The 22,504-nt window shown below is 39.3% G+C and overlaps 1 pseudogene; it reads right to left on the bottom strand.

Moving 5' to 3' along the window:
- Positions 1-2,015: 2,015 nt before the first annotated feature.
- Positions 2,016-22,504, bottom strand: part of LOC149227031 (uncharacterized) — a 29,213-nt pseudogene continuing 8,724 nt past the window's right edge.

The following is a 22,504-nucleotide window of genomic DNA, read 5'->3' as shown; positions in this document are numbered from 1 at the left end:
ATAGAACAACCCAATAGGAAGATTTTAAGCTGCTTTTCGAGATAATCGTGGCTTATGGCTAGGAGGACAATATCGTCATAAGGATAAGAGTAATGGCCATACTAGTGAGCTTGGGGACATTGCATCTCGCAACTTCCAAACAATTTTTTCGCTTACAAATGTAAATGCCAAAAAGGGTAGGGGATAGGGGATACCCTTGCTTAACACTGATATTGCATATAATTTCTTTAGACCAACCCTCGGTGGTTGTATGCTTGGAGACAACACTCTTAGATCATCGAATTATAGCAACCCTCAACTAAGAGGAACCATTATATGTTCAAGTCTTTTCCGTAGCTTATCTTGAGGAACTGTGTCGAAATATTTTTGAAAGTCAATAAAACAACATAAGAGATTAGTTCTACTATTGCGACATTCTTCGGCAGTGGTCTCTTTAAGAGTGAAAAAATGGTTAGTAGTTGAGTGATGTCTCCTAAAGTCAGTGTTCCCTTTAGCTCTTTTACGGTGGCTTTCGAGCCATAGGCTAATCTTGTTTTCCAAAATGAGCCCATATAATTTGGCTAAAATGTGGCTAATCAGTATTGGTCTCTTTAAGAGTGACAAGATGTTTAGTAGTTGAGTGATGTCTCCTAAAGTTAGTTTTCCCTTTAGCTCTTTTACCATGGCTTTCGAGCCATAGGCTAACCTTGTTTTCCAAAATGAGCCCATATAATTTGGCTAAAATGTGGCTAATCATAGTGGTCTTATAGTTGGAGGAAATGTTTTTATCTCACTTTTAAAGATGGGGACTATAAGATTTTGCCCTCAAGGCTTAGGGAAACCATGTTTTATTGTCAAATTGAGAAGTTTGTAATATGAGGGATAGAAATAAACTTTACCATTTTAAAAATTTGAGTTGAGCATAAATCTATATGACATTTATGATATAAATTTAAAATAATTTTGGAAATATAGAAAAGGTAAATATTAATCATTGATTTCTTGTTTTTCTATTATCTTATTTATTGAAAAAAATATTATAATAACCCATAAATAAAACAATAAAACAATCAATTTTTAATATTTATAAAAAAAAATAATAATACAAATTAAAATAACTCATTAATATGCATATAGGTTTCTTGCAGGTTTATTGGACATTTGCAACTGTGATGGAGTCTGTAGGTTGTCTATATACTTTATATCTAAAACGAAAGTGGCCATGGTAATTTTCGTGATTTTCTTTGATCAATTTTCCAATTCTCCTAAGTCAGAGTGTATCCGGATTTTTTAAAACATTTTTCTAATTAATCGTTGGGTCATAGTAATTGTTGATTGATGATATACTAAAGCAAAACTGCTGAATTTACTGTAGTAATGTGCGATGTGAATGATTGCATTATTTTCTGTTTAATTATTAAATATTTGGGTCATCGTAATTGTTGCTTGATGATATTCTAACGCAACACTGTTGAATTTACTGTAATAATTTGCAATTTGAACGATTGCATTATTTTAGGTTTAATTATTAAATATTACATACGCACTCAAATATATATATATTTAATTGATAAACATTTAATCATCACACTAACCACCTATGCATTAGTTCCAATATTAAATGGTTCACATAATCATTTCAAGCTTGCAAAATTTAGACCTGTAGTAGTGCTTGCTTGCCCTGTTACTGGAAAGTTGGAAACTGAAGTGACGCCATTCAGAGATTAAGTAGGTGATATCATCCAGCTTGGGTTTAAAAAGATGTTGTTAAATTATTTAGATTTTTGAAATACCTTGGAATCTAAGATTTACACAATTCTGGTTTTTCAGAGCGATATTTTTAATTTTAAAATCACAATCAACATAAGAACACTAAAAATACTAGTAAAACTGTGATATCACACCTCACAACTATAAAATTGCTGATTACAGAATGCCGTGAACATATTAAGGAAAAGTCAGCTATACATAGCTAAAAAACAGCCCAGTAAGTTTAAACCTATATACGTCCAAGTCGCAATACGGCCATGACGTGATTACATGTATTTCATAATTTCTCGTTGAAGGCGGACTTGCTCCCACGCCTGAAAAGTTTGCGGTACGCTCAAAGGCAATATGATACATCCTACCAACGTAGATACTGCAAGCCATGTGGAGCTTCGGCCCTTGGCCCTTTATGCTCCAACCCACTTAAACTACAAGGCAGGTTGCAGTGGAGAAGCGCTTCATCTCTTGCAGAGGAAAAGATGGCCAAGAAAGATAAGGTAGATTTCCATAACTCGACACCATCAGGGCGGAGGGCATCAGCCAGAGTTTTTATCGTATTTGGTCATTGTTGTTTTATCCAGTACAGCAGTGATGCCATGTCAGCAGAACTCTCTCAGTTGTTAGTCTTGTTTGTTTGTGCCCTTTTTCTCATTGCCCTCATTTTAGTTGACATAAAAAATGCCATGAAGAAGAGAATTTCCATCTAAAAAATGCCATGAAGAAGAGAATTTTCATCTGGAATCCTGGGATATGGTCTAACAGTTAAGTGGGAATTTTTATCCAGAATTTTGAGAATTTGATCCAATGGTTAAGTGGAGTGATCCAATCTCTGACAAGACAATTTATGCCCTTAAAATTGCTCCAAGCAAGATTTCTTAGAGAAAAAAAAAATGAGTAGAGTAAGGTGAAGGCCATTGTGGAGTGGTAGAGATTTGTTGAAGCTAATGGAGAATATCCTAGAATAGTGTGAGTTGGTTCGCGTGACTTCATAATAGAAATCAGTTTCTATTTCTTAGGTTATTGTTTTAACTTCCCTAAAACCATGATTACTATTTAATGTGTGATGTACATGAACAATGTAGAGCCTTTTGTAGACTCTCTTTTGTAGAGCTAACCAGTGGGTTTTATTTCTTTTAATACAACATTGCCATTTTTATCATGGTATCAAAGTGTCAGGGCTGAGGATCTTGTAAGCGGAGAGGAGAGTGCGACTAAACAGAAATCGTCACAGGTTTCAGGAGAATAAACGTGACAATTACTCAGATAGCTACGACGACGTTGTAGATAAGTGGTGTACATCTGTGACGACGTCTCAAATAAGTGGTGTATATCTGTGACGATCATGTAAACAACAAAAAGGCTCTGTGGAGGCCGAGAGAAGGCTACATCTTGGAGAAGGTTGTAGAGGCTGACAACAGAAGGTTGTATGGAGGCTGTGAAGGAAGCCACGGTGATCTGCGGGTGTGTTGTGAGATCAAGCATCATTGAAGATCAGTGATCTGTCTTTGTCACAGATCTGGAGTAAATCTAACATCTTCTTTTATCTGTCAAATTTTTTTTGTGTAAATCGCGAAGATGAATAATAATATGTTTGAAGCATGCTTGAATGAGCATAACAAGCTCGATGGTTCCAATTATGCAAATTGGAAATTCAAGATTCAGACTCTATTAGAAGTGCAGAGTGCTTGGACAATTGTAAATAGGGATAAGCTAGCGGCTGGATCAACATCAATCCCAGATTGGGAGAAGCGAGAAGGTAGAGCAAAGACATTATTGAATATGTTAGTAAAAGACTACATCATACCACACATCAGAGAGTGTAAGACAGCTAACAAGATCTGGGGAATTCTGAAGGATTTGTATGAGATCAGGAAATCAAATCGTCTTCTATATCTAAAGAGCAAGATCTTATCCCTAAAGATGAAGGAGAATGAAACAGTTGTTGCCTTCATAGCAAGGATCAAAGATCTAAAGAACAAATTGGCAGACATTGGTCATACAGTTGATGATACAGATCTTGTAACAATTACCATGAATGGTGTGACCAATGACTACCAAATGTTCATCACTGGGATAAATGCGAGAGAGAAAATCCCGAAGTTTGAAGAACTCATAGGAATATTGATGCAAGAAGAAGAAAGAAGATCAACTCTGAAGCCCTAGAGTGCCGATCTTGCATTGATGGCGAAGAAGAACTTCTTCAAAGGGAAAGGAAATCTGCAACAGCAAAATGGAGGACATTCACAGAAAAGACCGAATCAGACCCAAGGTATGCATCCGAATAGAAACAACTTTGAAATTAAATGTTTTTATTACGGAAAACTTGGTCATATTGCCAGGGAGTGCAAGAAGAAGAAATATCATGAAGAACAACAGAAGCAGAAATGACATGCAGGTCATCTCGCGAATGAAAATCATGTGCAGAATTTCAGATTGTTTATGGTAGATTTTGATGAGAATGTTGATGCAGACATCTAGTATGTAGATTCAGGAGCATCAACACATATAACAGGGAACAAACATTGGTTCAAATATTTTAAAGAAATCAACGAAGGAGCACAGATTTACCTAGGTGATGATAGAAGTCATCAGATCAAAGGGTGTGGGAAAATTTTTGTCATTCTACTTAATTGTAATGTAAACCAAATTCATAATGTCATGTATGTGCCTGGTGTCACAAAGAACTTGATTTCTATATCCATGATCACAGATCAAGATCTTAAAGTTGAATTTTTGAAATCTAATTGTTATATTAAAGATCTGCTAGATGGCATGAAGATAATTGCTACAGGAGGTCTGTACAAGTTGGATGTAAGACCTACACCAGTTCGAGCCTTGACAGCTACAAGTTTGACTATAGAAGAGCTATGGCATCAGAGGTTTGGCCATATCAACTACAATGATTTGCTGTTACTACAGAAGAAGGAAATGGTAAGAGATCTTCCTATGCTAAAGCAAGTACATAATGATTTTGATGCGTGTACATTAGGAAAAATGCATAGAGAAGAATTCCCTGTTCGAGTAGAAAAGAAACAAAGGGATATACTTGAATTAGTGCATACAGACCTGTGTGGACCGATGAAAACAAAATCATTAAGAGGTGCACTATATTTTTTACTATTTACTAATGACTGCACAAAGTTTTCTTGGGTATATTTCTTGAGTAAGAAGAGTCACACATTTGATAACTTTAAGAAATTCAAAAACATGATTGAAAGCCAAACAGGGAAACAGATAAAAATTCTCTGGTCCGATCAAGGGGGAGAATACAAGAAAGATGAGCTTATCAGGTATTGTAAAGACCATGGAATATTGCAATAGTTCACAATACCCCATACTCCATAGCAAAATGGATTAACTGAAAGAAAGAACAGAACACTGGTGGAATGCGCTAGGAGCATGTTAAAAGGTAAGAATCTTTCGAATGGTTTTTGGGCTGAAGCATTGAATACTGCAGTTTATTTGAAAAATAGGAGTCCTACAAAGAGTCTTGAGTTTAAAACTCCTTATGAAGCATTATATGGATTTAAGCCTGCAATAAAACATTTTAGAGTATTTGGGTCTAAAGCATTTGCCCATATTCCAAAGGAAGACAGAAGAAAACTGGATTCCAAAGCCATCAGATGTACCTTTATAGGGTATTGTTCACAAAATAAAGGTTATCGATTATTTAATCCCTCTACTCACAAAATTTTTTGTTAGTAGAGATGTCAAATTCCATGAACAGGATCATGAAGAATCTGATGAGCACAATGAGGAATGGGATATTCCGTACTTGGTGGAAGAAGAAGCAGAAAACAATTAGGATCAGCAATAGACAAAGGCAGAAGATGAACAACAGCAGCAGCAACAACAACAACAGCAGATACAGCAGCAGCAACAATGGGAAGAAAAAGAGAATGATGATCAGACAAGGTTTGAGGCTACCCCACCTCTCAGGAGATCAGGTAGGAAAGCTCAATTGCCTGCAAGATATAGGGAAAATGCTTTTATAACTAGTATGATGAATGTGGTTGAACCTTCTAGTTATAAAGAAGCAAATGAATGTAGAGAATGGAAAACAACCATGGAACAGGAATATGAATCAATAATCAGGAACAACACTTGGGAACTAGTTGAACTTCCTAAAGGAAAACAAACCATAGGTTGTAAATGGTTATACAAATCAAAGATTAATGCAGATGGAACCATAGAAAAATGAAAAGCTAGATTGGTAGCAAAGCAGTATTCACAAAAACAAGGTATAGACTATGAAGAAACCTTTGCCCCTATAGCTAAACTAAACACCATCAGAATGTTAATTTCTTTAGCTACTAGGAAAAATTGGATGATACACCAACTAAATGTAAAGTCTGCATTTTTACATGGAGAACTAAAAGAGGAGGTTTATTTAGAGCAACCTAAAGGGTTTGTCTAGAAAGGGAAAGAACATTTAGTCTGTAGATTGAAGAAAGCACTTTATGGACTAAAGCAAGTACCCAGATCTTGGTATGAAAAGATTGACTGATTTTTTCTGCAAGCCAGCTACAACAGAAGCAAAAATGACCCTAATCTTTACACCATGCAAGATGAACAAGGGCACATAGTGATGATTTCCCTGTATGTAGACGATTTGATTATTACAGGTGATGCTACATATCTGATCAAAGAAATCAAGAAACATATGTCACAGGTATTCAAAATGAAACACCTTGGAGAATTAAGATACTGTTTGGGTCTTGAGATCTAGAGAGATTCAATACAAACATTTATGTCCCAAGGAAAGTATGTCAAAGGCCTATTAGAGAGATTTAGGATGGATCAGTGTAAGCCTGCAACAGTACCATTACAACAGAACATCAAACTGTAGAGTGAAGATGGCTCAAAGGAGGCAGATGTGACACTTTACAGACAGCTGGTTGGGAGTCTAATCTACCTAACCACCACTAGACTAGATTTGGCTTATGCAATCAGTGTGCTAAGCCAATATATGTCCAAGCCACTTGAAAGCCATTGGAATGCAGCGAAAAGTGTTTTGAGGTATCTACAAGGTACTGTAGATTACGATATTATTTACACTGACTCTTCTGATGTTAGATTGACAGGATTTGCAGATTCAGATTGGGCTGGAAATGTAGATGATCACAGATCCATAACAGGTTATGCATTCAGCATTGGATCTGGGGTGATCACATGGAGCAGCAAGAAGTAGAACACAGTCTCCTTGTCCTCAACAGAAGCAGAGTATCAAGCCATGTGTGTAGCAACGTGTGAGGCAGTTTGGTTGCGAAGACTTTTCCAGGATGTCGGGGAAGAACAGATAGATGCAACAATAATCAGATGCGACAATCAGAGTTCAATCAAACTTGCTAATAACCTGGTGTTCCACAAAAACACTAAACATATTGATACACAATTCCACTTCGTCAAGGAGAAAGTGCAATCTAAAGAAATCCATTTGGTATATTGTAATACATGTGATAATGTTGCAGACATTTTCAGTAAGCCTCTTGGCAGGTTTATGTTTGAAATGTTTAGGGAGATGTTAGGCATATTTGTGAACCCCTTCTCCATTAAGGGGAAGTGTTGAAGATAATGGAGAATATCCTAGAATAGTGTGATTTGGTTCACGTGACCTCAAGATATGAATTAGTTTCTATTTCTTATGTTATTATTTTAACTTCCCTAAAACCATGATTACTCTATAATATGTGATGTACATGAACAATGTAGAGCATTCTGCAGAGCCAGACTCTCTTGGTTCAGACTCTCTTTCGTAGAGTTGACCAGTGGGTTTTACTTATTTTAATACAACATTTCCATTTTTATCAAGATTAGTAAAGGGGATTATAATATTGTAGACTTCGTTGTTGTGTAGTACAATAGTTTTGTATGCGTTTTAGCAGCTTCAGATTACATGAATCCTCGATGCAAATTCAACGTTGAGCAGAGGTTGATATTCTCAGCATGCAGCATCTAAAACCACTACAATAGCTTATGACAGAAGAGGATATCGAAGTAAAGATGTGGTCATAGAGAGTGGTGTGAAGAAGAATTATCGTGGTCATAATTTTGGTTGTAAGCTCGGTGAAAGGTGGATTGGATGCAGTCTAGTTTGGTGTAGATGTTGGTGTTGTTGGGTTTAATATCTTTATTCATAATTTTAGGATTCTACTGGGGTGTGAAGTTGCCAATATAGTTATTGTTTCGAGTGGTGCTCTTCATATAAGGTCTCCTAGGATCGAGAGGGGTACGTAAGTTTTTTTTTTCTATTGGTTACAGGAGGTCTATCAGAGATACTTGCCGAATAATTTCGATTCACTTTTGGAAGGTGGAATAGGAAGTTTAGTTCTTGTCATACATTCAACATTGGTTGAGTTTGCACACTGGATATGTTCATCGATTGGTGTAATCAATCCTATTGTTTGGATTGGTAGGGGCACCACAACCCGGGTGAAGTTTCTTTTATATCTCCTGCACTTGCCATTTATGGATGGGATATTTCGATGGTTGTAGATCTTCTTGATATATTTTCATTGACATTTCTTATTAAGTACAACTGGTTTTTTCTCCCACTAAGCATCATCATTCCTTTTCCCTCCGAGATCGTTGTCATGGACCTTATGGCATCACTCAGAATCTCCATCCGGATTGCGTTTTTTCATCCTATGTGGACACCTAGGGACATGTAAGAGATGTCGTCTCACTCATCAAAGACGTTGATTGAGATTACCATCCTACAGAACAAGAGGCTCTTTCTCGACACACAACACAATCGGTCACTTCATCTGTCCCATGGAAATCTCTGGAGGCTAATGGTAGTGAGGCTCATGTTGGTGATGCTATGTTTCAGGTACATGTGCCACCAATGGTAGGTTTTACAAAGAAGAAACATAAGCCACATAAGTGGGTGGTGGGGAAAAACCTCTTTTACTTGGTGCGGGGTCATTCTGGGAGAATATTGAAAGATTAAAACTTAGGATGACAAAGGAACATGTCAAAACTTGTGTTGAATCTAGCTACTGAAATATTAGCCAGAGGTGAGTATTTTTTTCAATGGGTGGTTCTGTTTCAATTTTCTTAGTTCTTAAGATTCTGAACAAATTTTGCAGTCTCTTTGGGTTAAGGGTAGGGTTTTTCTTTTATTGCAAAGGTGGAGTGCAGGGTTCAATCTATTTAAGGAAATTCCAAGGATAAAGTTTGTGTGGGCAAAGTTGCGAGGCTTACCTTTAGAACCATGGAATGAATCAACGATTAGGGAAATCACAAATTGCATATGTAATTTCTACTACTGGGACGAGGGCAGTTAGACAAAAGGATGGCATGGGTGTTGGTGGAGATTGATTATGGTAGTGGTTTGTTGGTGGAACTTGATCTTTCTTGGGGCTCTTTCACTTACAAGCTTCAAATTAACTATTGGGGGGTTTCATTTGGGTGTTTATAGTGGCATGAGACAGGGCACTTGTTGGCCGCGTGCCCAAATAATTTCTATGCTTCACATTGTCCATGCACAAAGGATGCTCGTCAGCCTAATCAAACGTAACATTTCGAAATTTCTCCCAAATGGTTGGCTTCTCCCTGGTGTTTAGTACCAGGTAACTCGAAAACCCCAACTTTGTGTGTTCAAAAACATGGTTTTCATTAGTCCTTGTCACACAAGATGGTCTACCCTGTGGGGCATCCAATCCTAAGCATGGACATCTCTACCTTGTCTTCGGGTTCTTTCTCACAACATCATGGATGCTCTAAAGCCTAGACTCTGTCGAAATTTCAACTACATGAATGAGAGAGTGGGGTTCTTTGGATCCTTTTTGTTCCTCTTCCTTGCCCCTCCCTATGAATTTGGGGGGGTCCGATCATACTCTTTTTTCTGGTCTTAGCCTTTCAAACCCTAAGCATTTCTTAGTTTTAGGGGAGGATGCCATGTCAATGTCCCCTGACAAGGATTTGGGGGCCATAAAACTATACTCATCCTTTGAGATAGAGCCTTTGAAAATTATGAAGTCCTTCTTCTAGCCCCCGAAGGGGTTGGATAAACTCGCGTCTCAAAGAAATGGATAGGCTAGGAAGAAGAGGATGCAAAATTTAAAAATGTATCCATGTGCAATCAATAAGGTATTCCCAATTCGCTTGGGTCAGAGGATGCTCCAAGCTTAAAGTTTCTTGTAGATCTTGATTACATCTCTCAAAAAATGATGATTTCTTATTTTAATGGCTCTCAGGACCTTAGAGGGGATATGCCTGATTTTCAGGTACCCCCTGTAACCCCCTCCTCCCACATTTACCCATGTTAACCAGTTTGCTAGGGTAAACATGTGACGAGAGGCTACTATGATCTGATTCAATTCTCCATGTACAGTTAAGGAAGTGGAACCAACAGAACAGACCCAATCTCACCTTCTACACATGTCACAAAACCTCCAGGAGCCAACCAACCTTTCCAGGTGATCAACCTGTGAGACAAATTGACATTTCACTGCACTAGAGCCTCAATCGCTCCCATGACATGGGCATGCATGCGATTGGCACCCTATAAACTCTCTCATAGCAAGGGAATGCAAGTGACTGGGGACTTTTTCATCTATTTTAGAGCCATTGACCACAGATTATATGCCACTTTTTCAGGTCCAAGACAAAGGCCACTGCCCAGAACTCCATGAAACTTCCAAAAATGAAAAGTAACATCGAAACAACGATACTAATGCAAATACTTGAATGAAGACTTGATTGGACCCCTACTAGCAATGACAGGCATTTCGTCAAACATGTCACAAATATGCATTCTACAAGTCATAACAACAGATCTGAGCATAGGGGTCTCATACTTATCTGAGAAATGCTAAGAAGCATTGATGCCTTATCACATTAGCTGAATTATCATCTATTAGGTCATATATTCATTGTTCATTCATTTACAAATCCAAACATGATGAAAGCCATACATCAGCAGTGTCATATAACATGCTCATAACCAGCATATAACCAATACAAATAAAAATCATATAACAGACATAAATATCACATATAAACAAGTATATTTACCCGTCAAAGACAAGAGGAAAGAAGCTCTTATTAACATATGCAAAATGAAACTAGTTATGGGACTTCCATGAACCACCCAACCATAAACTAGGCTAAACCAAATCTCTCTTTCATCCAATCACCCCGTGTGTCATGTTCCAAGCATTAATGTGAGATCTCATGAAACAAATCCAAAAAAACCAAACTACAGCTTCTAGAGGCGAAACCATCTCAACCCTCAACCAGTGATTCCACCTCTCGGTCAAACATAACGATCACCATATTGGTCTCCACCCAAGTTGTCCAAGGCTCAAGAGTGTTTGTTCCAACCAAGGATTTGAGGACTAGTAACTCAACCCACATCTGTTGCTAAGCTAAAGAGTGTTTTTCCAACAAAGGCTCCAGGACTAGTAACTCAACCCACAAGGACTCCAAAGTGTTTTTCCAACCAAGGCTCTAGGACTAGTAACTCTACCCAAGTTGTTACAAGGCTCCAGAGCATTTGTCCAACTAGGGCTCTAGGAACTAATAAATAAACCCAAAACTAAATGAATATGAGAACCAACCAAAAAAAGAAGGAGGTAAAACGCAAAACACCATGGCTATCCAAGAGATGGAAAGGCTAAGTAAATCCACTCTCAGTCCAGGCATTCCTCCATGCCAATCACATATCATAACCAATAAACCACATGCATATTCCATGCATCCAAAACTAGCAAAGAAATCATACATGTAACTCGATACCTACAAGCAAAATCCATTGTAGCTTCTTATCTCGATGTCCTATTGCACTTTCCTTCTTTTCCATTTCCTTCTTACTCCTGAGCCCAAGTATGCCACACTTCTCGAAGGGTGATCCAAGAAAACTCTAAGTGTCCAAGAGTATGAGAGAGAGAGAGAGATAGAGAGAGAGCTCTAACACTGAATTGAAAAAAGGTAACAAACTGATCTTCATAAGCATTTTTATTAAATGAGGTCTCTGTTTTCTTCAATTTTTTCATTATTTTCCTTGATTTTCGTCCTCATATGAAACCTTTAACCTTTCACTTTCCTTTTCTCCTAATTTCCATTATTTTCATAAATAAAATTTCAATTAATGCCACAAGCCTTTCCAAAGTCTTTTCCATTGTCTTTGTCAATTTCCATAGTCATTAATTAATCATAAGTGATCCCCATCACTATGGTTTGTCCAATATTTAGCTTGGGATACGTGTCCCATGACCAAGGTCTTATTTCGCCTCTATTAACTTCTACATGGATTTTTTATTGGGGTTGTTACACCCCCTTAATGTTTTATCACTAAAAATAAGGGGTTTGGGATCGACCCACAAATATAGCCGCTCTTAGGGGCCTTATTAGAATGTGCAATCCCTCTGTAGTCCTCATTGAAGAGACCATGCTTCCTAGAGGAAAAAGTTGGGAGGGTTTACTTTTGATTGCCCAGAATGGTTTGTATATGCTTAATATGTCGAGGGTAACTCCGGTGGGTTGGGTGAGATGTGGAATCCTAAGGTCATTAATTAGAAGCTTATGTCTCATGTGCAAGGATTATCCTGGCTAATTATTTGTCCAGAACTAACCATAGGATCTACGTCATCAACTCATATGCGACATATTTTGGTCGGAGCATTTTCTGGGAGCATATCATCGACTTTGTCCTACTAGGATTGAACTCTTTGATTATTGCAAGGGACCTTAATATGACCTTGGGAAAGGACGAAATTTGGGGGACTGGGCCAAGGAGGATTAGCCACATTTTTCAATATGATGGCTTCACATTCTCTTCAAGGCATTGCTCATGTTCCTATTGCTCCAACCTGATGGAATGGACACACAGGGATAGAAGGGATATCCAAACGATTGTATAGATTAATTATTAGTGAGTCTTTCTTGAATGGTCTATCTATAATTTTTTCAATGATTATTCCCTCTTCATTTCAGGCCACCAATTTATAATGTTGTCTCGGGTGGGACTGGATATGAGGGGAAAGTATCCTTTCAAATTCAATTCTGCATGGCTGAAGTTAAAGGACATTGAAACATTGTTTTCTAAAGTTTGGAATTGGAAAATTTCCACCTCCAATGGACCATATGGGCTTCGTTTGTGCTAAATTGAGGTCCCTTAAAAAAGAAGTCTGCATTTGGGAAAAAAAAGGTTGTTGATACTAAGTTTCTTTTGGTTATCGAAGATGCTCTCTGGTATTATAATGACCCTTGCATCCCTTATTTTTTTTAGTACTATATAGGTCCAAAATTTTGGCACTGGAGGAGGAAAAATGCAAAATTATCTTGGCTAAGGAGGCTAAATGGAATATGAAAAGTCAGGCTATTAAGGTAGTTGTTGGAGGTAAAAACATGAAATTATTTCATATGGATGTGAACGGAAGGAGACAAAGCCAATGCCATCATTGAGATTCAAGACGAATATGGTAACTTTTATAATGCACAATTGTATATTGAAGATGTTGTAGTTTGAAATTTCAGTAAATAATTTAGAGAATCTACACAGGTTTTTTCATCACAGATGGAGTTCATTTCACACATGCCTAATATGTTTTCTGAGGTAGATAACATTCTTCTAGGTCAACCGATTACGAGGGAGGAAATGTCTATGGTTTTGAAGGACTGTGTGAAGGAGAAAATCCGTGGGCTCGATGGTTGGGGGGTGGAGTTATTCATCCATTTTTGGAGTTGATGATCCCAGGCCTACTAGTGTTTGTTGAAGAGTCCATGACTCTCGGCCACATTTCTAGGGCTATTAATGCTACTTTCATTGCACAACTTTCTAAGGAGAATCCTATGAATTTTGCAGACTTCCGACCAATTTCCATGTGCAACCTAGTTTACAAGATGATTTCAAGATTAATTGCATCCAAGCTCTAAAATACCTTGTCTCTTCACATTTCTCGTGAGAAGTTTAGGTTTCTAGAAGGTATACAGATTGAAGATGCCATCGCTATTGCTCAAGAATGTACACATTACATGAAGGTCCAAAATATGAAGGCTTGTATGCTTAAATTTGATTTCGTTAAAGCCTATGATAGTGTGGATTGGGAGTTTATGAGGATGGTTTTGTACAAGGTGGGCATATACCCTTTAAATATCAGATGGATTATGGCATGTATCATTTTTGCAAAAAAAAAAAATTATCATCAATGGATTCTCGAGACTTTTTCAGGGCTTTGAGGGGGTTACGATAAGGTTGTTGTTGTTGGGAAAAGTATCTAATACGGAATGACCCTATCCCACTCTAAGGGTGATAGTTCCTTAGCAACAATCAAAGCAAAGCTATCTAAGATTACTTCTTTATGAGATGTAAAAGAGGGGAGAAAGAGATCCACTAACCGATGTCTTTCACTAATGGTTGATCCAATCTTCTCTCCTTGCTGCTTGCGCCCAGCTCCTTGCTCTTTCACTGACCCAGCTACACCAAGATCCTGCAAAATGGCAAGAGAGGGAAACTACAAGAAGCATACATTCACAATTGATTCAAGGATTAGAGTAAATCAAATACACAAGTATAACAATACACCATTGAGACACATGCATATAGAATAACCTCAAATGCTTTATTAATGGAAGAAGTAAGGTTCAGGAAGTGATACAACCATAAGAGGCCCAATCCAGCATCACCTTCCCAGCAGAAAGAAATCTCCTCTTCACCTCCTTCAAAGCAAATCACCCAATAGTTCTAAACTCAAACCAACAACAATTCTTTACATTCACAAGATTCCAGCCCCTGGATCTCATGGGAGAGAGATCCATATATAGGAGTTTGGAGAGAGGATGAGTCAGCCTGAGATGTGACTAGTGTCCTTTCCCACTCCATTTCTTCTTCAGTTCTTGAGTCCACTTGGAGGTTCTTACTTCCACTTGGAGATCTAGAACCTCTTACTCATCACCAGTCGAATTCCTTGATCCAAGTGTCATTTTGGAAGCTTCCTGGGCATTGACTCATTGAGGAATGAGACTTCCACATGTCAAAACTCGCTCAGCGCAGGTAGCCTTTGTTGGAGTTGACATTCAACGCAGGTGGTCCATGGAGCAGTTGACATTCAGCGCAGATGCTCAGTGGAGCAGTTGACATGATCTAGAATTGCCTTGTTTTTGAGTAATTTTCAGTGGAGAACTTGTTTGGATTGCTGACCTTGTTCCCCTAGGGGTAGGAAAAACATGTTTAGGGACTTTGGATCCCTTAGATTATGGACATTTCATGTTTCATGCTGTAAGGCACAAAAATGTCTATAACAGTTGCCCCCTAAAGTATGAGGTCGTTTATCAGGTGAAATGCTTTATCAGGAGGATCCGAAGTTCATTCAATCGCTGAGAGGTGACCTGTAATAAGATACAATACAATACATTATTTTTCATACTGCTTTCATGATCTAGCTGAGGCGGGCATTCCCATGCTCAGCTTTATAAATACATTTTCTGTATATAGAACAGACAATCGTCTGATGGTAGACTGATAATTCTCTGTTGAAATTATCATCCTTTGAGTAGGATGATCATTTGTTGCACATGTCAATGTCTTTATTTTCTGAATATATATCGCAGCCTGGATGGATGAAACTAGATCCGGGGTCTTCAAACTCGTCCGATCTTCACTCTAAGTACAAGTCGATCCATGTGAGAATTTCTTGGAGTCGAACATGGAAAGACATCGCTTGATTACCAGTCAATGATGTAAACTGTTAACAAGCGCGAGAGGAATCACCGATAATGATGATGACCCTCAAGGTACGGCAGTACAATCCACATGGTGTGAATAAAGGACTTGGCGTAGAACACCACGCAAAATCTTTCGGTCGAAGGTCATTGATGTATACCTGTCGCCGGAAGTGAGAAACTTGCCATTGAGGCATGCAAGCTTCAAAGTACTGAGGGGGTTGTTCCTAGATCAACTTCTTGGATAATGAGCTGAAGTCGACAAGAAGCGATCCGTCAAAGGAGGGCCTTAATGAATCCCACATCAGTGACACGGAACAGAGCTAATGATTGTGATGAAGGTGAAAACGATCTGTGAAATATGATTCAGGGTGGCGGTCATGAAAGGATGAAAGATGATGTATGGTAGTGGATGGGACACGGTTGACTCTTTCTGAACAACATCTCTTGAACATATAACGACACTGATGCGATGGATCGGTAGCATTACCCCAAATGTGGATGGTTTGGCGAGACCATGGTGATGAGACCGGTAAATGAAACAACCCAACCCGATGTGGTACGGAGGACAAGTGTCATGTTCAAGAGCGACTCGCTACCATTAAAGCTTTGAGGTTCTCCCAATTTTTCCCCAGTCATTTCTGACCAGTACCTCTTTATTTTTGTCAAGCTTGAGGAGGATAACATATGCTTGTTCTATAACCTTCCCTTCGGGCAAGCCCATCGCTATGTTATAACGAGCCTAGCGATAGGGAAACTCGTTCTCGTCTAAAGACAAGTTTGTCGCTATTTAATGCATTTTAACGAGTCTAGCGACAAAGACAACTCGGTCCTTTTCATTTTTAGAGAGTCTGAAAAGGTACGTAAAGTTAACTCCAAAGATCCTTTTTCGTCATCTAATCCCTTAAGTCCGAAAAAGTATAAAACATTATAGAAGGGATGAATGTTCGATATTTTTATCGAGCCGAACCAGGCAAGCACTCGATCTTTTTGTGCAATAATCCTTCAGGTCCAAAAAGATTAAAATCTAGAGGAGGGATAGCTCTTCCAGTCATTTTAACGAGCTAGAAGGCCAAAACTCGGCAAACTTTTCATATTTTACGAGTCAGAAGAAAAGAGCTCAAAGAAGACCCGTATTTTGAGGAACGAGTGATAAACAGGGATAGCAACTGATTCCAGGTACAGGTTGGAATTTTTCAATCACGGCAGTGTCACAAGGATGGCTAGGTGAAATCACTCTTCGCAGCTGTTCCTCAAAATGGGTAAACAATCATATGGAGGTAAACGATTGGCCAAATGAAAAGTGGAGGTGACGGTGCACAAACACGACCAAGGCTTTTATGGTTGATCAGGTTACATTCTTAATGGTTATTTACCGGGATGGGTTCATTTTTTAACGAGCTTGAATGCGCCAAAACACTGCTCAATCTTATGTTTATTTTTTTTAACGAGCATGAACTATGTGCTAAAACTGCTCGGATCTCGCTTTTCTATTTTTTAACGAGCATAAATTCCGCGGTAAAACTGCTCGATTCTTGCGTTTATTTTTTAACGAGCATGAACTTTATGCTAAAACTGCTCGATGATAAGTTTGCATGCCCCCAGCATAACAACGCAAATCGAGGTGCATGCCCCCCAAGCTTCATTGCATTCAACTTGGTGGTTGGAATGAAGGTTTACCTTTGAGATTTGGAAAGGGGATTGTTTCATTTTTTAATGAGGTTGACTCAGTAAAAGAACTATCCTAATGACTCCTTGTTTCATTTTTTAACGAGGTTGACATGAGATTAGAACCGTCCTCGGAGCCCACCATATTTACAGTATTTCTATCAGGGCGATGATCCATGCTGACAAAATGTTTAGGAATCTTCCGAATCCATTAGATATAGAAGATTTCATATTGTAGGTTTCCACTGTGGCCACTTCCGCCAGATTACTTGCAGGTGGTAGGGCAAAAGTACCCATTAAGGCAGGGTCTTTTAGGAGACCTACTCCAATATTTTGAAGCAAATGATTTTTTCCATGGATCATTGGAATGCTTCCCGTAACTTGTGAACTGTCGGGGAGGAAAGTTTGTTGGTCGATGATTGTAATTCCTCCTTGAAAGGGAAATGCAATCTTCCTGAAGTAGGTCGACACAACTGTGGCCATGGCATATATCCAGGGCCTTCCCAGTAGGATGTTGTAATCGAGGTTTCCATCGATTACTTCAACATCAACTTCTACTGTTTTTCCCCCGAGTTGAACTTGCATGTTACTTAAAATCCCGTATGGATTGTATGATCGTCCATCAAATGCTTTTAACGTCGTTGACGATTTCGACAAGGGTGGTGAGCCTAAATTTTTCCAGCAACTCATCGACATAAGACATGTAGATGCCCCCTCATCAATAATTGTTCTATGAACAGTTTTGTTGAGGGTTTTCACTTGAATAAGGAAAGCTAGTTGAGCTGGTAACTGAGGGTCATATCCTTTATGATCAAAGGCCACAAGATTGGAATCCCTTGGGCCAATCCCACCTATTGCTGATAATAAAGCTTGCTCTTGGGAGGTGCAATTTTGCGGTACCTCAAGTGTCGACATAGCGGACGGCGATTGGGCCAGGTCCTCTATCTGTGCTATTTTCGCACAAGGATTAAATGTCGATTTGTGTACTGCTCCCTTTTGCGACTTTATCATTGGCTCAGGAACGATGGGTGGCACAACTTCGGTCAAAGTTGTTGTCGAACTACTAGGTTGTTCGTTAGCCTTGTTGTTTGATAGCTTTGGATTCCTGTAATCTTTATTCCTCGTCAAAGCATCATTTTGCTGCTTTGATACAGACAACATAAGCACTTGGGATCGGGAAGCATTTTGATTAGCAACCAGTTCGGTTCTCGGGCTTGGAAATGGATCAGTCAACACAGCTGAGGTTTTCGAACTCTTAAAGAATCTTTTAAGCTCAGCTTTGTATGGACAATCAGCTGTCCAATGATCCTCATCGCATATATGACACCCCGTAGGGGGTTTCCTTTTTCTCCCTTTCTTTTTCTCCTTGCCCCCTAGTTGCTTCAGTTGTTTGCCCTTGTCGTTCAACACGACACTTACTTCCGAGGCAAGAAGTTCCTCATTTGCATTTTGACCGAGAATCTTACGAGCCTTTTTAGATATAGCCTTTGTCGATTTCATGTTTGTTGCACCAATCACGCCATCGCCGGCATGAGAGTCATTGTTTGATTTAGGAGGAGGAGGAATTGAGAATTCCGATCTAGGGGCATTAGGTATTTTGTCGTAGAGCGTGCCAGACTGAGTGTAAACCAAGTCCAGATATTGCGCATGAGCGATGACTTGCTCTTCCGTTACGACTCCCCCTTTTGCCACATCTTCCGTGATGGTAGGAAGTAATGACTTGATAAACCATTCAGCTAATAGCTGATCGGGAACGTACGTTTTTACCATCCTACGACGACGTCGCCACTCATGTATATGATCAGATATGTGAGTGGCCGTTGTCTGTTTGAAGTTGGTTAGGAGTTCCGTTCCCGTTTCATACCTTATCGGTAATTGAAAATGGGTTAAGAAAGTCGTGGCTAAGGTACTGAAATTGTCAAACAAAGCTCTATGCAATTCAATATACCATTTTGCCGCTGGACCCATTAACGTCCTCTGAAAGAGGTGAAGTCTTATCGAATCATCATTCAGGGTGTTTGATGAACACCACAGATGAAATGTCATCACATGATTCGATGGATCTTCACCCGGATTTCCATTAAATTTAGGAATATCTGATGGAAGTTTATGCGGAATCGTTGGCCACCAAGGGGCATAAGCAATTGGATCATTCGTCAGCCGGTTTAGATCTGGTAATTCTAGAGTTGCTACAAAGGGCAACTGTTGGTTCAGGTTAGGCGAAGCATACCCAGGATAAGATGGAATCGCCTGAGCAGTGGGTCTTTGCATACCAGCATAATGCTGGCAACTTTGACAAGGTTGATGGGCATAACCACTATAATATGGTTGCCCATTACTTACAAAGACTTGTTGCTCAGGTCCTTGATATGATTGCTGGAATGGCGGTTGTTGAGTTTGAACCAGCTCTGGTTGTTGAACCATTTGCTGTTGACCAATACTGGATGATTGACCAAGATGAGGAGTCACAGTACTTGTTTGATCTTGAGTCGCTCCAGATAAGGAGGCACTAACCGGAGGTTGTGATTGAGTTGTCGAGACAAGAGGCTGTTGTATGGCAACCTGAGAAACTTGGGGTTGACATACAACAGGTAGCGCTTGTACTTGCGACGCAATCACCATACCAGGTATAGTGGCAACATTCGACACAAGGTGGACTGGTTGCATTGAATATGCAACCCTTGGTTGCTGAGGTAGTATCGGTATCCATCCGCTGGATGTAATTCCAGTTTGACCTGAACTTTGTTGTAAACTCACATATGGTTGTTCTCCGAGGGGGGAACAATGAAAAGGCATACTGCCCTCCATATGGTGGCAATCCAGTACTTAAAGGGTAGATTGGCCTTTGAAGACACATTGGATCAAGTTGTTGAGTTTCAACATAAGAAATACCAGATGATAATCCGGATGAAGAAATAGGAACTAACCATGTCGTCGAAACAGTCTCTGATTGGACTCCAGCTTGTTATTGACAATTTGCCAGGACAGATGGTATACCAGCGAACATCATTGGAGTAGCAGCAGGAGGCTCTGCCGCTGCTGTGTCGGATGACACAGTCCTAGATGTCGACGGTTGTTCAGACATATCTAGTCTATCCAAAAGATTTCTTAGCGATTCTACAAGAACTTACGATGCCAAAAGACTAACTTCGAAGATCAACGAGGGAATGGTGATGATTATCCCGTTTAAAATAAATTTTAACGACGCTTAGACACAACTTGCTTTTTCACTTTTAAAGAGTCGAGAAAAAGCTAAAGATGACTCTAGTCTCCTTCGATGTTTTAACGAGCCCGAAGTGACAAATGCTCGGATGGACTTTTTCTGTTATAGAGTCTGAAAAAGGCCAAAAGAAACTGCTCTGGAGTTCTAGGCAAAGGGTGTGCCAAACTTTTCGCAAAACCATAGAATACATTTTACGGTACGGGTGGTCGATCTTCGTGAATGCTGTGTTCACTGCATTGCGATCAGTAGGGCGGCCGACACAGCTTCCTATGGATAAAGGCTTTATTCCTATAGGGGTCTCCCAATATATACGCGACGGTACGTGGGAGCACAAGTCTGTATTGATACTTATCGCTTCACCCTGGAGGAATCACCCAACCACTCAACGCTAAGATATCACGTTTAACGACGCCGGAACACGTCTCTAGCTTAGAACTCTATGTGTTTGCGTTATGTTTCAAAGCGTTGTTATGTAAATTCAATTTATTTTAGGTTGATCTTGTTTAGCAGTTTGCCTTTATGGATCACCACGAGATGTATGGTACAACTCCTAAATGCAGTCTAAAGATGAGAAGCAAGCTTTTTCAATCTTTTCAACTTATGAAAATCTTAACTACTAAGGGAAAAGAAAGACATCATCTTTTCACACAGATCATAGAGCACACACTAATGCACTTTTTCCTAAATCAACATGCAAGCTATCAAAATGCACATGCACAATGCAGGTATTTCTTTTCTCTTTCTTAATGTTGATGTACTACAAAAAGAAAGCTGTTGTATAACTCTGAATTCAATTTCAAGTGAAAGCAAACAAGCTTTTGTCCAAAATCAAAAGACACCTTAAGATTTACTTGTTTCAACACTAGAAATACATAAATTCAAACCATATGACGAAAGCAAAAGCTCAATCAGCTATGAACAGCAAACAAACTAACTCTTAAGATCAGAACGACACTTATCACAGGTCTAGATCTAAGAGGCCACAGCAAGACTAGTTCACTTTCGTTATGGGAAACTGCAAATGATGTAAGAAATACACAAAGAACAAATACAGTTTCTTTATACAACCGAGGCGGAATAGTGGCAAAGAAAGGTGGTTTCAGATAGGTACATTGACTGATAACAGGCTGCAAAAACAGGGATGAAAACAGGGCAACAGAAAGCAGAGAACCCCAGTTGCACAAGGCCACACTGGTTCAGCGCAGGTACAACACTGTCAGTTTGACATTCAGCGCAGGTAGCCCCTTCGGGACCTGCGTTGAAATGCAGACTGCCTTCACAGTGTCTGCGCTGAAAGGGAAAACTCTCGTTTCCCTTGGTTCTGGGTCACAGATTGCTCAAAAATCAACAGTTTTTGGCCAAATCAAAGCTACCAATCAAGTACACACTAAAGGATGATTCAAAGGAGGATGAAAAGCTATCACTAAGAGCTGTTCAGAGTCCTTGTGGATCAGCTCTTCAAATCATAAACATGCCCAGAAACTGAGCTAGAGTAGCTGCCCTCTACTTTGCATTTGAAAGATCCAAATGCACTTCGATTCGGTACTCCCTGTGTTTAGGAAATGAATAGCAAAAACACAAACAACCAACAAGATACGATCCCCAGCGGAGTTGCCAATTTGTTGTTTGGAAAAGTATCCAATACGGAATGACCCTATCCCACTCTAAGGGTGATAGTTCCTTAGCAACAATCAAAGCAAATCTATCTAAGATTACTTCTTTATGAGATGTAAAAGAGGGGAGAAAGAGATCCACTAACTGATGTCTTTCGCTAATGGTTGATCCAATCTTCTCTCCTTGCTGCTTGCCCCCAGCTCCTTGCTCTTTCACTGACCCAGCTACACCAAGATCCTGCAAAATGGCAAGAGAGGGAAACTACAAGAAGCATACATTCATAATTGATTCAAGGATTAGAGTAAATCAAATACACAAGTATAACAATACACCATTGAGACACATGCATATAGAAGAACCTCAAATGCTTTATTAATGGAAGAAGTAAGGTTCAGGAAGTGATACAACCATAAGAGGCCCAATCCAGCATCACCTTCCCAGCAGAAAGAAATCTCCTCTTCACCTCCTTCAAAGCAAATCACCCAATAGTTCTAAACTCAAACCAACATCAATTCTTTACATTCACAAGATTCCAGCCCCTGGATCTCATGGGAGAGAGATCCATATATAGGAGTTTGGAGAGAG

The sequence above is a fragment of the Pinus tabuliformis genome, chromosome J (assembly GCF_031772625.1).
Source record: "Pinus tabuliformis cultivar Carrire ecotype Pingquan chromosome J, CPIR1, whole genome shotgun sequence".
Lineage (NCBI taxonomy): Eukaryota > Viridiplantae > Streptophyta > Pinopsida > Pinales > Pinaceae > Pinus > Pinus tabuliformis.
Note: the sequence above shows the minus strand (reverse complement) of the source record. Positions and strands in the feature narration are given on the sequence as shown.